Source organism: Gossypium raimondii, chromosome 5, assembly GCF_025698545.1.
Source record: "Gossypium raimondii isolate GPD5lz chromosome 5, ASM2569854v1, whole genome shotgun sequence".
Lineage (NCBI taxonomy): Eukaryota > Viridiplantae > Streptophyta > Magnoliopsida > Malvales > Malvaceae > Gossypium > Gossypium raimondii.
Genome location: NC_068569.1, coordinates 41,535,466 through 41,552,702, shown reverse-complemented (window position 1 = coordinate 41,552,702; position 17,237 = coordinate 41,535,466).

Below are 17,237 nucleotides of genomic sequence, written 5' to 3'. Positions count from 1 at the left end.
AAATCTATAAAAACCTTGTTACAATAATAAGTCTACATAGTATTAATTACATTCTATATTACGACAAATCATAGAAGGGAAATAATTAGAAAAATTAAATAATTAATAAAAATCACAAACGTCTTAAATTAATAAAACCAATCAGGAGGATTAACTCATTTTAAAGTTTGGAATTAACTTTAGATTAGGGTTTTAGGGTGGATTAGCTATTGATTAACCAATTGTTACCTCTCGGTCTCTAACTAATTAATCGATTGGTTGATACTCGCTTATTCTCGTCCTCACTTTCTTAATTAGGATCAACTACGATTTACTCGATTTAACTTTTCTCCCGATCTCGTCTAACCTATGTTAACTTTCTAGGGTTGTCAAGTCTAGGGTTTAAGAACACAAATCTATACCAAGTAATCCTTCCAAGAAACCCTAAATCATCTGTTAGTCACACTCTCATCCATCGTTAATTTCCCTTAAGGGATTTAGCCCCTCATGTACTTCATAATCTTAATCTCAATTAAGATAGACATATAAAGAACACGAAAATCGTAAGGGAAAAGAGATTAGAATAATCGTGGATTGATATCGAATTGCGAACGAAGTAGTAAATCGATTGATAGGAGTGTTTGCAACCTAAATAATCATGTCATTTGCAAAGAAGAAATAAGCTGAATACTTGAATAAAATAAAAAAAACTCTTGGATCGAAACCAATTCCAAGAGGAAAAATAAAGAGTTCAGCAAATCTGAAAGAAAACTAATCTAATCCTACTCCTAAACTACTAAGGGTTTTTAATGCATCAAGGATGACTTAGTTATATAAAAACCCTAATGTCTTATTTATAGGAGTGTTGGAAACCTAAATTAGGTCTTTGGCACGTCCTATATCTTCATATAAAGTTTATTGTGTAGACAAAAATAACCTCAGAATACTTAGGCAGCAAGTCGACCTATGTCGTGCCATAGCCCTTGCATGGCGTGACACAACATGTGTTTTATGCCTTGTATCATTCGTTTCATGCTTTGATATCTCGAGAAGAATGTGCATCACTCGTACCTTGCTTCCACGTCAATTGGGCCTATAAATCTTCATCCTACACACTCAATTACACATATTATAACTACCTAAGGCCTGTGTCGGCCTAATAGGTCACAACACTCACAAAATGTGTTAAAAACACTTAATTTTACTAATATTTAATCATAAGTACTAAATACAAAAAGATAATATTAAATAAAAAATTGGTTACAAAAAAAGCTCCTCAATTGCGAAAATAACCCCAATTAACTACTACATTTGATGACAAGTCAAATACCCCCACACTTAAGTCTTTACTTGTCCTCAAGCAAACTAAATGAGAACAAAATAAAAACTGAGAACAAACTACACTAAAATAGGAAATTAACATGCAAAGAAAAGAAAATGTACTTGAGCTAGCTTGATATAGGAATTTGGATAGAAATATATTAACAAGACAACATAGATAAATATATAACTCTAGAGTGATATACAATTGACTCACAATTTCTAAACTTAGACAGATTAGTTTAATAAATTACAAAGGAAACAAATAAAAGAATGTTAAATATAGGTTTCCATCAAAATAGATATACAAAAATACACGTATTCTCAAATGAATAAATGTGGTAAAAACATCAAAACTCAGCACAATTTTATCCATATAAGGTACTATATAAGTCACATAGGACTTCTCGACTTGTAACATTCTGCGGCTTAGGTTGGTTTGGAATTCAAAAAGTAAGCTCAACAAAACGGTTAAGTACGATAGTAGTTTGTGATCAACTGTTTAACATCACAACAATAATGTGCAAGCGTAAACTGTCAATACAAGTATAATTGACAGATGTGAGTCTTTCGAATATCAATTCCACAGGGATGGTAGTCTTTTGTCTATTAATGTCGGTGCAACAACTAGATGGAAGCGAGATAAATTGTGATAATAGTTGTCAATAAAACAACTTGAAAGCAATAAAATAAAATATGATAATGATAAACTGAGATCCCTAACATGAATCTTTAGCAGAATACTAAGTGCAGAAGGAATAAAAAGATAGGTGGTTGTCGAAGCAATAAAGTTCAATGTATATCTTACTCAGTGTTACTCCTCTATTTAATCGAGACTTAAACATGCATACTAACCTTACCTTCCGATGATGGCAATACGGCAGTATTAAGAACTAGTGGACTAAATTCCTCTAATCCTCACTCAACTTCCGTTGTAATGCTTTTTGGCTCAAATTGTCACTGCAGTTTCCAGTGTCATTGACTGCAATAACAGTTCTGTGTTAAAAAACAATCAATCCCTAAGGTTAAAAAATAAAAGAAAGATTGAATAAGATAAAATTTAATCAAGAATTCATGTGTACTTCCATACAAACAAAAAAAGAGAATAATCACCATCATTCATAAAAAATAAGAGAGAATCGAGTGGAGAATACTATTCCTAGACAACTCGACCGAATCTCTCTATTCCCTCTTGTCTCGCACTTAGGTCTTCTCGTCAGAAGGTAGTCTGGATCTGGTTTTCACGTTGGCTCACCTGTGAGAGGCTTAAGCTGCCATGACCGCAAGCTTCAAGGTCAAATGATGAAGATGATGATTCGAAAAAAAAAGAAAACTGTCTTTTTCTTCTCACGTCCACCTTTTAGTCCTCCTCCAATAGTACATGTGACATTTCTTCAAAATTATTCTGTCCTTGTACATACAGGTTAGTTATACCAGACTGGACAACTCACGCAATTTTAATTCTTATTTGGACAGCTATCAGGTGCTACGACAATTCTGGACGCAATCTAGAATTCACTTATGCAACGACATTAATGCAAAAAGATAGTGAAATTAAGGATAAAATAGGCTAGGATTCACTGAGTTATAAAATGAAATTTACTAAACAGAAAATGCTAAAATGTATGCTAAGGATGACTAAATGGGAACAATTAAACCATTAAGTAAGGGGGGAAACCTATGTTCTTTCTAGTGCTATCACACCCCTAAACTTGAGTTTTTACTTGTCCTCAAGTAGAATAGAAACTAGTAAGGCTAAAAAAATTTTACTAAGGCAAATGATCATTCTAGCAACTTGAACCCTCTAAATTCCTAATGGATGCATCACATTCAGATGAAAGAATATTGGACCAACAATTCATAAGCATGAATGAAAAAGGTTACAACTTCATCAATGCTAGAATAATGCTTCATACCCCAAGTTCTATCTACCATTATAACATTTATTGTACAATACTAAGTATTTATATATTATATATTTTTTCAGAATAAGGGATATCGTTTCATTATTGTACCCTTATTACTGAGAAGTAACGATGGGGTGCAACAAACCCCTAAGGAGTACGTAATTGCGCTGACATACACTGATGCAGCGACAACCTTTGGCAAGATTGATTTTTTTAAAATGCTTGTATTGGAGTGCTCCCTTTTTAACATTCCACAATACACCTACTTTGGAGTGTTTGTAATTTATAACTATATATACATATATAAGCAGCTGTAAAAAGTAGATTCATTCAAGATTTAAGGAATGATATCAGTCATCCACTACTAATGCAACCTAATCCATTCATCAAATAATTGAATCTACAACCTTCTGTCAAATTTATCCAGCTCATTCATTGATAATTCACATGATTCAAGAATTAAGCATCGAATGTAACATAAATTTTCTAACAATTTTCATTAACTATAATTAAACCTTGCATGCTTCATTACTGAAAGAAAAAAAATTGAAATGTGGGTGCATTTCCAAGCCCCATGCACATTACACCCCCAAACTTGAGTTTTTACTTGTCCTCAAGTAAATCATAAACTAGCAAGGCTACAAAAATTTTACTAAGGCAAATGATCATTCTAGAAACTTGAACCCTCTAAATTGCCAATAGATGAATCACATTTAGATGAAAGAATATTGCATCGACAATTCATAAGCATGAATGAATAAGGTTGCAACTTCATCAATGCCAGCATCATGCTTCAAACCTTAAGTTTTATCTACCATTACATCATTTATTGTACAATACTAAGTATTTATATATTATATATACGTTTTTTTCAGAATAAGGGATATCGTTGCATTACTGTACCGTTGTTACTAAGAAGTAACGATGGGGCGCAACAAACCCCTAGGGAGTACGTAATTCTGCTGACACACACTCATGCAGTGACAACCTTTGACCAGATTGATTTTTCTAACGCTTGTATTGGAGTGTTCCCCTTTTAACATTCCATACTACACCCACTTTGGAGTGTCTCTAACTTATAACTATATATACATATATAAGCAGCTGTAAAAAGCAGATTCATTCAAGATTTAAGGAATGATAGTAGTTATCCACTACTAATGCAACCTAATCCATTCATTAAAGAATTAAAGCTACAACATTCTGTCAAAATTATCCAACTCAATCATTGATAATTCACATGATTCAAGAATTAAGCATCGAATGTAACAAAAAAATTTCAAATAATTTTCATTAACTATAATTAAACCTTTCATGCTTCATTACTGAAAGAAAAAAAAATTGAAATGTAGGTGCATTTCCAAGTCCCATGTGCATTCCCCAAAACTTAAAGTTTGCATTGTCCCTAATGCACGAACATGAAAATGTAAGGACAATAAAAAAAAGTAATGAAAATATATAATTATTAAAATAAAACTTACAGCTACATGTAATGCATGAATACTACAACTAAAGCTTAAAATAAACTAACTCAGTTATCCGCAACCGTCGATGTGGCTACATGATGTTTCTTTCTCCTCATTTATTTTTATCTTTGGAATGCTTCCTTTTCTTTTCTTTGGGCTTTGCACGGTCTTCGTGTTGCTCCTCAGTTCCTGGCTCTGCCCCGACATCATCGGCTTCTTCCTGTGGAAAAGTAGGTCACCTAGAGTGGTTTAGTGTAGACCACTATTGCCAATGAATTGCATGCTCCTCACTAGTTATCTCAGTAAGTTCCGCCAGTCTCGCTCTAGCTCACTCCAAATTATCGATATGTGCACCCATACACTCGGGTACAGTGATAGTCTTCTCAACAAAATTTTATTTTTCTTTTTTAAGAACTTTTTCTTCTTTAGCAACAACTTTCTCTTCTGCAGCAGCAACTTCTTTCCCAACAACAGTATCCTCTTTATCAGCAAAAATACCATCCTCGAATAAGCTATCAATCTTTTGCAGGCATTCTTCAATGTCCTTAAATTCCTCTTCTTTCTTATTATCAGAGACCTGCACAATGGGTAGGGATGCCATCGATCTATCTCGATTTTCTAAGTCGTCATTCGAGGAAGAGAGGTCATAATTTTGAATGATTGGTGGAAAATTGGGAATTCTGGTAGCAGGGATGGGCTCAGTTGGCCTAATGTGGCTGCAATAGAACTGTTCCAGGTCTGCTATTAGCATAAAACAAATTCAAGGATTTCTCTATATCTTCTACTATAGCGACATGCTTGATCTGCCTGTTGTTGATGGAATTTACCATTTTTTCGACATCCTTCAGTTTGCGCCATAATGATGTCTCTACATTTAGGTTTTCTCATTTACTGTTGGCTTTGGCTTTACCCTTTCTTGTCTTACTAATTTCTGCCTCCTTCAGTATCGACGTGTCATTGCCACATGTCATTCTTTCTATAGAAGCTTCATTAATTGGGCCCTTATTTTCCAACACTTCTTTACCAGAACGGGGCACGATTCCTCTTTGTTGGCACAATAACATCACCAGTGATGGGAAAACTAAGATCCCAGTCTGCCTTGCTATGCAGTCAGCAATTTCTTGGTGAAGTATTGCGCAAACATCAATTTTTCTTCCCTTGACACTAGAATGTATCAGACACATTCTGTTGAGGGTGATTGTGGTGCTATGAGTAGAGAGCTTTAGTCTGTAGTTAACAAAATGGAACAAAATTTTGCCTTGTAGCGTCAGGAAGTGACGGGGCATCATATAAATCTTTTGATGGTAACCCGTCCACACTGCTCCCTCAATATACAAGTCCCTCACCAACAGGTCTAGTTTTTCATCTGTGATGTCGTCAATGAACTTGAAGTGTTCGTCAACATCGACCTTGGTGTTGTATAGCTCGTTGATTTTTTCACCGACACATGGTATTAAAGCTTCTCAAATGAAAATGAACTTTAACTCATGATCGTAGAGATTAGCATAAAACTCACGTACCAGTGAAAGTTAGTAGCTTCCAAGATGTGTGGAAAAAGTTTCCCACTTTAACTTTGAAATGGTCTTATAGACTTGTTTACCCAAGTCTTGTTGTGGCGAAAGGGAAATGCCCTGTTCGGGATGTAACATCCCGAAATAGGGCCTAAACGGAACAGTGGTTGCAAAACATGAATTCGAGATAGAAAAGTTTATTGTGATTAATTTTTATGATTTATCAATTGATTGGATAAATGTGTTAGAATACCGATAAGAAATTTCAGCGATTGCATGTTTGAATTGCATTGCATATTAGGGTTTAATTGCAAAAGTGGGTAAATATGAGCTTTAGATGATAAAGGATTTAATAGAAGTGCAAAATTGAAGTAGAGGTCTTTAAATGGTAATTAGGCCATTAGATTTTCATGGAAAAAAATTGGCATGCATAGATTAAAATAACTAAAGTTTTAATGAAGGGCATTTTAGTCATTTGGTAATAAAAAGAATTAAAAGGGAAAATGATGGCAAAATGTGCTCACCTTTTTCCATAACGGCTGAAACTTCAAGCGACTCCACAGCTAGGGTTTCGTCACTTTCTCAAGCTCATAGTAAGTGCATCGAAGCCTCGTTTTTAATGTTTTTTAATGTTTTTAGAGTCCTCGTAACTCGGTTTAGCTTATTCTACCATTAATTCATGTTAGGGTTCATATTTGGAAAAATACCCATAGGTGAAATGTGTTTATTTTGATGTTTTATGGTAGAATATGAAGTTTTAAATTATGTTAAACAACTTTTGCTAGGCAATTATGTTAAACAACTTTTGCTAGGCAATTTTAAGTGAAAACGAGTAAAACGACATAATCGATAAAAATACCTAATGTTCATAAGTAAATGTTAGAGTGAGAATTTGATGTTTTCATTGAAAGGAAAGATGTTCAGCATATCATAAAACATAAGAATAAGAGATGAAGTTTAATTTCTGAGCTTTCGGGCAAAAGTGTAAATATGTAAAAGTTTAGGGGCAAAATCATAATTTTTCCAAAGTTAGAGTCAATGAATGTTTTGATGAATGTAAGTATTAAATAAGCTAAATTTGCTATTATAGATAAAGAGGAATGAAATCCGGAGTTAGACTGGGGAAAGAAAAAGGTTGAGGACTAAGTTGCTAGATTTGATCGTATTTTGTACTGAGGTAAGTTTACAGTAAATAAATGCAATATTTCAATAATTATTATTAATTTTTTATTTTCTAGCAATTATGTACTTATTTCATGAAATTATTTAATGTTGACTAAAGTATGAGATGATAGAGAATCAGTGTTAAAAAGTCTCGCTGAAACATTAGGAATGTATCGGATACAAATGTCATGACATTAGGGGCATGAAACCCCATGTAAGACCATGTCTGGGACATGGCATTGGCATTATTGAGATTATGAGAGGTCCCATGTAAGACCATGTCTGGGACATGGCGTTGGTACCAAGATGAGAGGTCCCCCGTAAGACCATGTCAGGGACATGGCGTTGGTACCGAGATGAGAGGTTCCCCGTAAGACTGTGTCTGGGACATGGCATGGGCACCGATATGAGAACTCTCATGTAAGACCATATCTGGGATATGACATTTGCAGTACAGGAAACATCCCATGTAAGACCATATCTCGGACATGGTTTTTGCATGTTATTATCAGATAGGAGAACCGAGTATCCTTAGTATTCAAGTGGTTCAACGGGCTAGTATATAGACTATGTTACATGAAAGTTTAGGTAAAAGCATAATAAATAGATTTAGGTGAGTTATAAGGGTTAAGAATATCTCAGTTATCAGTTGAGAAAAAAATACCAACAAGGGAGGAGTAAATTATAATCACGAGTTATTTAAGTAAACAAGTAAGTAAACAAGTAAGAGAGTAAGTAAAAAAGAAAGTATAGATCATGATACTTGATGATAATTTATGAGTATAATTATTTATGATAAATGTTGTTATTTATTTGCATGTAAACTTACTAAGCTTTATGCTTACCCCATTTATTTTCCTTCTTTTTATAGTATCACCAAACCAATTTGGGGATCGTAATGGTGTCGGAGATCATTTCACACTATCAACAGACAATCTCGGTATTTTATGATTTGAAACATTTTAAGTTATGGCATGTATAGGGACTTAGTCATTTTGTATATGTGTCCTTATGATATGGTTAATGAATAGCATGTAAATACTTGATAATTATTAGTTATTGAAATGGCTATTTAAGAACATGTTTTGGTGTCATGTATGCCTAAATGATAGTTAATACAAAGAAATTATAAAAGAGCAAAAATTTGCTATGAAATAGTTTTTGGACAACAGCATTGACGTGATTTTGAAAACTCACCAAGGGTAGTAGAAATAGAATTAGAGAGTGAATAAGATATAGAATTAAATTTTGTCGAGTCTATTTTCACATGAAAGAAACAGTGTAGGCAAATGAATTTTATATTTTGTAATATTTGAATTTTAGTGAGACAGGGTCAGAATGGATTTTGAAGTCCCCTATTCTGACTTTAGGATATCATTAAAAATTGTACAGAAAGAATTATGAGTCATAATTTATGTTTCTAGATTCCTTAGTGAGTCTATTTTCAATGGAAACAAGCGGAAGCACCATATGAAGCCCGTACAATGAGATAATTGATTTCTAGTGAACAGAGGATAGAACCGTCAGACAGTGAAATAGAAGAGACTTTAACGAATTAACTGTACTATTTGGATAACCCAAAAATTTTGGAAATTATATGATAAGAATATAAATGAGTCTAGTTTTAGGGAAAATTTACGGGTCTAAATTTTGAGTTTCGTAACTCGAATTATAATTAAATTAGTGACTATCATGCAAGTGGACAGTTTTATTGTGAATAGCGAAATAAATAATTTTGATTTATTTAAGTATTCAAAAAAATTTAATTTTCCCGGTTTGGGCTCGAACCATTTTTGTTGCATATTTTAGGGTTTCGAGGGCCCTTTTTAGGGACATATTGATTGAACTTGAGAGAATTAATTTTAAAAGTAAATTTTTATGCTCTTAACTAGTAAGTTAAGCCAGGTAACGCCTCGTGCTCGACTCCGACAACGGTCTCGGGTAAGGGGTGTTACACGGGATGGAAGATTATCTTCAATATGTTGTCATGAAACTATTCCTTTGCTGCTTTATTCAAAAACATTACTGGCTCCTTTGTTAGCTCCGGCTTGGGGGATTTCGATTCATGAACTGTGGTCGCAGAGGACGCATGTTCTCCAACAGATTTTGTGACTTTCTTGACCGAGTCTCTTATTTTTGCCATCTTTTGTTGAGCGAAAATGGTTTAAAGTTAAAAAGATATGATCTTGAGAAGAGCAAAGAAATAAAAATGGTTGCTTAAGTTCTTGACATTCAGTACAATGGGAGAGGATTTATAGTGAGTAAAAGAGGAAGACAGAGAGGCGTGTTGTTTTGTGGAGAGATATAAGGCTGGCGGGAAGATTTGTGTCCAATAGAAATTTTAATGCGTCGACAAATGTACCTAATTTATTTTGCAAAAAGAAAAAAAATTAACAAAACATTTACTCTAACTAATTAAAAATTAAAACTTTTTTACCAATTTAATGGTCTTTACCTGATTTTGATAATTGTTGCTAAAATAGTGTTTCAGCCTCTGTTCATTTACTTTGAATTGGTGTCCATCATGTAAATCTCAAATTGTGACTATACTATGAGGAAATACATCGAAAACTTCAAAAGGTCCAGACGAACGTGAATACAATTTACCTGGGTGCAATTTGAGTCGAGAATTGAATAATAAAACTTATTGACCCGCGACAAATTGTCGCTGCAAAATAATCTTGTGATGCAATCGTTTGGTCTTTTCCTTGTAAATTGCAGCGTTTTCATAAGCATTTCTCCTAATCTCCTCTAGTTCAGTGACATCCAACAGTCTTTTCTTTCTAGCCGCTCGATAGTCCATGTTCACTTGCTTAATTGCCCACATTGCTTTGTGTTCTAGTTCAACTGGCAAGTGACATGCTTTCCCAAAAACCAATTGATATGGCGACATCCCTAATGGAGTTTTGTATGTTATCTACAATGCGTATAAAGCGTCATCCAATTAGAAAGACCAATCTTTCCTTGAAGGGTTTACAACCTTCTCAATAATGTTCTTAATTTTTCGATTCGATACTTTGGCTTGTCCATTGGTTTACGGATGATAAGTAGTAGCCATTCTATGATTAACTCCATACCTCTTCAGTGCGGTTGCCACTTGGTTGCAATGAAAGTGTGTGCCCTAATCACTAATCAATGCCTTTGGTGTGCTTGTGAAAAAAAAATTTAGCACTGTCTTTGCATCATCCTTTGGGACTATAACAACTTCCACCCATTTCAAGACATAGTCAATAGCTACAAATATATAAATATTTCCAAATAAGCATAGAAACGGTCCCATGAAATCTATACCCCAAACATCGAATAAGTCAACCTCCATAATTGGCTGCCGTAACATTTTATTGTGTCGGGATATAAAATCGGTGCGCTGACACCTATCGTATTGATTCACAAAATGTGGGCATCTTTGAATAATGTTGGCCAATAGAATCCTAATTGGAGAACTTTAGCTGTAGTTCTCATACCACTAAAATGACCTCCATAAGAAGCATCATGACAATGCTTCAGGACTGAAAGCATCTCCTCTTCCGGAACACAACGTCGAATGATGTTGTCATTGCATAACTTGAATAAATATGGCTCATTCTAATGATACTTCACTACTTCACGAAGAAACCTTTCTTTTTTATGGCCTGTGACACCCAATGGGAGTTTTCCATACATAAGATAATTAAGAAAATCTGCATACCAAGGAATTACATCTACAATAAATAACTTCTCATCTGGGAATGCGTCAACAATTTGAAGTATGTTTTCGTCTTCACTACCAACTTCCAATAGTGACAGATGGTCTGCAACTTGATTCTTTGAACCCTTATGGTCTTTTATCTCGATCTCAAATTCTTGCAACAGTAATATCTAGTGTATCAGTCTTGGTTTGGCATCCTTTTTCGCAAAGAGATATCTCAACACTAAATGATCAGTGAATACAGTAACCTTTGCGCTGACAAGATATGAATGAAACTTGTCGAAAGCAAAGACTATAGCTAGTAGTTCTTTCTCTGTAGTTGTATAATTGAGTTGACCCACAGCAAAGTCGCTTACATCGCACATAACTTCAGAAGGTTGATGCCAGTTTGGTGCAACAACAATTGGTGCATTCACTAGCTTCTGTTTTAACTGAATAAAGGCATTCAGACATGCATCGTCAAAGAAGAATTTTTATTCTATTCCAGCAATGAGTATAAGGGCTTTGCAATTTTCAAAAAATCTCTAGTAAACCTTTGGTTAAAGCCCGAATGTCCAAGAAAACTACGAATACCTTTCACATTTGTTGGTAGAGGTAATTTCTCAATGATTTCCACCTTAGATTTGTCTACTTGAATGCCTTGAAAAGAGATGCGATGTCCTAACACAATGCCTTTAGCTGCCATGAAATGACATTTTTCCCAATTCAGGACAAGATGTGTGTCCTCACATCGCTTCAATACTTTATCCAAATTGTCTGCTCAATGATCAAAATCATTCCCATAAACTAAGAAATCATCCACAAACACCTCTAAAGAGTCTTTGGTCATATTTGAGAATATTGTCATCATACACATTTGAAATGTGGCTGGTGTGTTGCAAAGACCAAAAGGCATACGGTGAAAAGTGAAAGTACCGCAGGGACAGGTGAAATTTGTTTTCCCCTGATCCTCTGGTGCAATAGCAATTTGATTGTACCCAGAATATCCATCTAAAAAGAAATAATAGGCCGTTCCAGAAGGCTGACCGGCATTTGGTCGATGAAAGGAAGCAGGAAGTGATCCTTCTTTGTGGCATCATTCAATTTGCGATAATCCATGCAAACTCGCCATCTTGTGGGAATACGTGTAGGAATTAATTCATCCTTATCGTTACGAACCACAATGATGCCACTTTTTTTAGGCACGCATTGCACTGGACTTACCCAATTGCTATCAGAAATTGAGTAAATAATTCCAGCATCAAGCCATTTTTGATTGCTTCAGTGTGTCCAGGAACTGCTGATACTGCTTGTCATGCTCATTCTTCCTGAATCTTTGTGGGAAGGGTAAAGGTAGAGATATATCTACTTGTACTAACATCTTTGATTGCAGTGACAGTTTCGAAGGTCGGACATTAGGCATATGATTGACAATTCGTGGAACTTCTTTGTCTGTTGCATTGACAAACTCTTCAGATTCAACCTTATCACCAGTGATCACTCCATCCGTATCTTGAGGTGCTATAGTAGAGTCGATAAATGATTCGCTAGTTTGTTTACCACTCTTAAGAGTGATAGCCTTACAATGTTCTTTCCTCTGTGGACTAGGATTTTCTATGTCACTAGGAAATGAGCTTGGTGGTCGAGTATTCAGATTTGAAGCAAGTTGTCCTAATTGTGTCTCTAATGGTCAAATGGAAGATGAATTCCCTTGTATGATAGCTTTCGTGCGAGTAATATGCTCCCGCATTAATGCCTCAAGAGTTGCTAACGGGTTAGAAGTAGAAGCTTGTGTGTACGGTTACTGTCGATGTCCTTAAACATACTGATTTGGTCTTGAAGAGTGTTGTGGCTGCATCAGATTTTGGTGTGGATGTGTCTACCCTTGTTGTGGATGCATCTGAGTGTGCTGATTATAGTTCTACTATTGTTGATTGTAATTCTTTTGTCTGGGATTATAATTGCCCTAAGTAGATGTATTCCCATATTTGAATGTCGCAGCATTTAGTCCACCATTCTGAGTTACCCAAAACTATTGGTTGCCTGCAGTGTTGTTAAATAATTACAATAGAAATTGTTGCAAATGTTACTAATATAACAGGCAATCTCTGGATGTTGTGGGCAATCGTCATAGCTATGGTTGTCACTACAAATCTCACAACAAAAAGTAGGAACGTCAACTTGTTGAGTGACTTGTATAGCTGCAACTCTACTAGTCCCTTGCATATTTTTAATCACGTTTGCGAGAGAAGAAACTTGAGCACTTAGTGTGGTTATTGCATCCAATTTGATAACTCTTGAAGTATTTTTTGCTTGTGCAACTTTGGAGATAGTGTAACACCCCTTACCAGAGACCGTTGCCGGAGTCGAGCACGAGGTGTTACCTGACTTAACTTACTAGTTCAGAGCATAAAAAATTAATTTTAAAATTAATTCACTCACATTCAATAAATTTGTCCCTAAAAAAGGCCCTCGAGACCCTAAAACATGCAACGAAAATGGTTCGGGTCCAAACTGGGAACATTAAAATTTTTTCGAATACTTAAATAAATCAAAATGATTTATTTCACTATTCACAATAAAACTATCCACATGCATGACAGTCACTAATTTAATTATAACCTGAGTTACAAAACTCAAAATTTAGATTCGTAAATTTTTCCTAAAACTAGACTCATATATCTTCTTATCATAAACTTTTCAGAATCTTTGGGTTAGCCAAATAGTAAATTTAATTTGTTAAAGTCTCCCCTATTTCACTATATGAGGGTTCTGCCTCTATTCACTAGAAATAAATTATCTCTTTGTATAGGCTTCATATGGTACTTTTGGTTACTTCTATTGAAAATAGACTCACTAAGGAATCTAGACATATAAATTATGAGTCATAATTCTTTTTGTAAAATTTTTAATGATTTTCTAAAATTAGAACAGGGGACTTCAAAAAGCATTCTAACCCTGTCTCACTAAAATTCAAATATTTCAAAATATAAAATTCCTTTGCCTACACTGTTTCTGTCATGTAAAAATAGACTCCATAAGCTTTAATTCTATATCTTATTCACTCTTTAATTCCATTTCTACTATCCTTGGTGAGTTTTCAAAATCACATCAATGCTGCTGTCCAAAAACTGTTCCATTGCAAATTTTTACTCTTTTTTAATTTCTTTGTATTAACTATCATTTAGGCATACATAATACCAAAACATGTTCTTAAATAACCATTTCAATAGTGAATCATTATCGAGTATTTACATGCTATTCATTAGCGATATCATAAGGACAGACACAAAATGACTAAGTCTCTATACATGTCATAACTTAAAACATTTCGAATCACAAAATACCGAGATGGTCTGTTGATAGTGTGAAATGATCTCCGACGCCCTTACGATTCCCGAATTGGCTTGGTGATACTATAAAAAGAAGGAAAATAAAGGGGGCAAGCATAAAGCTTAGTAAGTTTACAAGCAAATAAATAACAACATTTATCATAAATAATTATACGCATAAATTATCATCAAGTATCATGTTCTTTACTTACTCTCTTACTTGTTTACTTACTTGCTTACTTAAATAACTCATGTCTCAGACATGGTCTTACATGGGATGTTTCCTGTACTACAAATGCCATATCCCAGATATGGTCTTACATGAGAGTTCTCATATCGGTGCCCATGCCATGTCCCAGACATGGTCTTACATGGGGTCTCATCCCCCTAATGTCATGACATTTGTATCCGATACATTCCTAATGTTTCAACGGGACTTTTTAACACTGATTCTCTATCATCTCATACTTGAGTCAAAATTAAATAATTTCATGAAATAAGTACATAATTGCTGGAAAATAACAACATTAATAATAATTATTAAAATATTGCATTTATTTACTGTAAACTTACCTCGGTACAAAATACAATCAAATCTAGCAACTTAGTCCTCAACCTTTTTCTTTCCCCGGTCTAACTACGGATTTCATTCTCTTGATCTATAATAGCAAATTTAGCTTATTTAATACTCACATTCATCAAAACAGTCATTGACTCAAATTTTGGCAAAATTATGATTTTGCCCCTAAACTTTTACATATTTACACTTTTTCCCTAAAGCTCGAAAATTAAGCTTCATCCCTTATTCTTATGTTTTATGATATGCTGGACATCTTTCCCTTCTATGGGAACATCAAATTACCAGTCTAACATTTACTTATGAACATTAGGTATTTTTACCGATTATGTCGTTTTACTCGTTTTCACTTAAAATAGCCTAGCAAAAGTTGTTTACCATAATTTCAAACTTGGTATTCTACCATAAAACATCAAAATAAACACATTTCACCTATGGGTATTTTTCCAAATATAAACCCTAACATGAATTAATGGTAGAATAAGCTAAACCGAGCTACGAGGACTCCAAAAATTAAAAAAAACATTAAAAACGAGGCTTGGATGCACTTACTATGAGCTTGAGAAAGTGAAGAAACCCTAAATATGGAGTCCCTTGAAGTTTCTGCCCTTATGAAAGAAGATGAGCACATTTTTCCATCTTTTTCCCTTTTAATTCTTTTTATTACCAAATAACTAAAATGCCCTTCATTAACTTTAGTTATTTTTATCTATGCATGCCCGTTTTTGTCCATGAAAATCTAATGGTCTAATTACCATTTAAGGACCTATACTTCAATTATGCACTTCTATTAAATCCTTTATCATTTAAAGCTCATATTTACCCACTTATGCAATTAAACCCTTATATGAAATTCAGACATGCAATCGCTGAAATTTCTTATCGGTTCTAGCACATGCATCCAATCAATCAATAAATCATAAAAATTAATGACAATAAACTTTTCTATCTCAGGTTCATGGTTTCGCAACCACAATTTCATTTAGGCCCTATTTTAAAAAGTTACAGATAGGGTATTGATAATCATTCTAAGCGATTCTCTCAAGAATTCTCATAGCATCATTATATGTGCAATCCAGCAAAGGTCAATTGGTTGAAGTGTTGACAAGATTCATTGTATGTGAATTCAGCCCATTATAAAAGATCTCAATTTGTGTTTCTGGTTGAATGTCGTGCATGGGACAATGTCGAAGTAAAGATTTATAACGTTCCCATATGGTGTGAAGATTTTCATCATCCAATTGATGATAAGTAGTAATGTCATTTCGAAGACGAGCATTCATTGTCAGTGGGTTAAATCAAAAAAAAAAACTATGTTGCTAGTGCATCTCAAGAAGTAATTGATCTGACAGGTAGCCCAAAAAAACCAAGTACGTACTCTTTCTTGTAAGGAATAAGGAAATAATTGCATCTTCAAGGCACCATCAGGAACGCCTTGTTGACTAAAGGAAGCATATATCAATAAAAAGGATTTAAGATGTTTTCTCGCATCTTCATATGACAGTCAAGCCTATTGTCCATTAGAATTCAGCAAATGAAACATTACTGGCTTGAGTTCAAAATTCCCAACTTGGATTGCTGGCCTAACAACTCTTTGTTGTAAATCATCCAAAACAGGTACTACAAAATCTCGTATGGTCCTATTTTGTATGTGAGCATCTTGCGACAATAATGGGTTATTAACATTTTGCTATTGCATTAGAGGTATGGCTGCATTGTTCTCTTGCAGAACCATATTTCTTTGTTCTCGAAGTTTACTCCGAATAGTCCTTTCAATTTTTGGATCAAAATTGGCAAGAAAATCCAATTTGCTTCAGGTTATAAAACACCTAAATTGAAGTTAAAGTATTAGCAACAAAGAAAAACCAGTTAATGAATACTAAATATTATATAAGGAAAATAAAGTGCAAAAACACACAAAAACAAAAATAAACATCAAACAAACGCCATCCCCGACAACAAAATAAAAAACTTAATTAGCTATTTAACGTCACAACAATAATCTGCAAACATGCACTGTCGAAGCAAGTATAATAGACAGATGTGAGTCTGTTAGATATCGGTCCCACAGGGATGGTAGTCTTTTGTCTATTAATGTCAATGCAACAACTAGATGGAAACAAGATAAATTGTGAGAATAGTTGTCAATGCAATAACCTGAAAATAATAAAATAAAATATGATAATGATAAACTGGGATCCCCAGCATGAATCTTCAGCAGAATACTAAGTGCTCACAAGCTATAAAAAGATAGGTGATTGTCGAAGCAATAATGTTCAATGTATATCTTACTTAGTGTCACTCCTCTATTTAA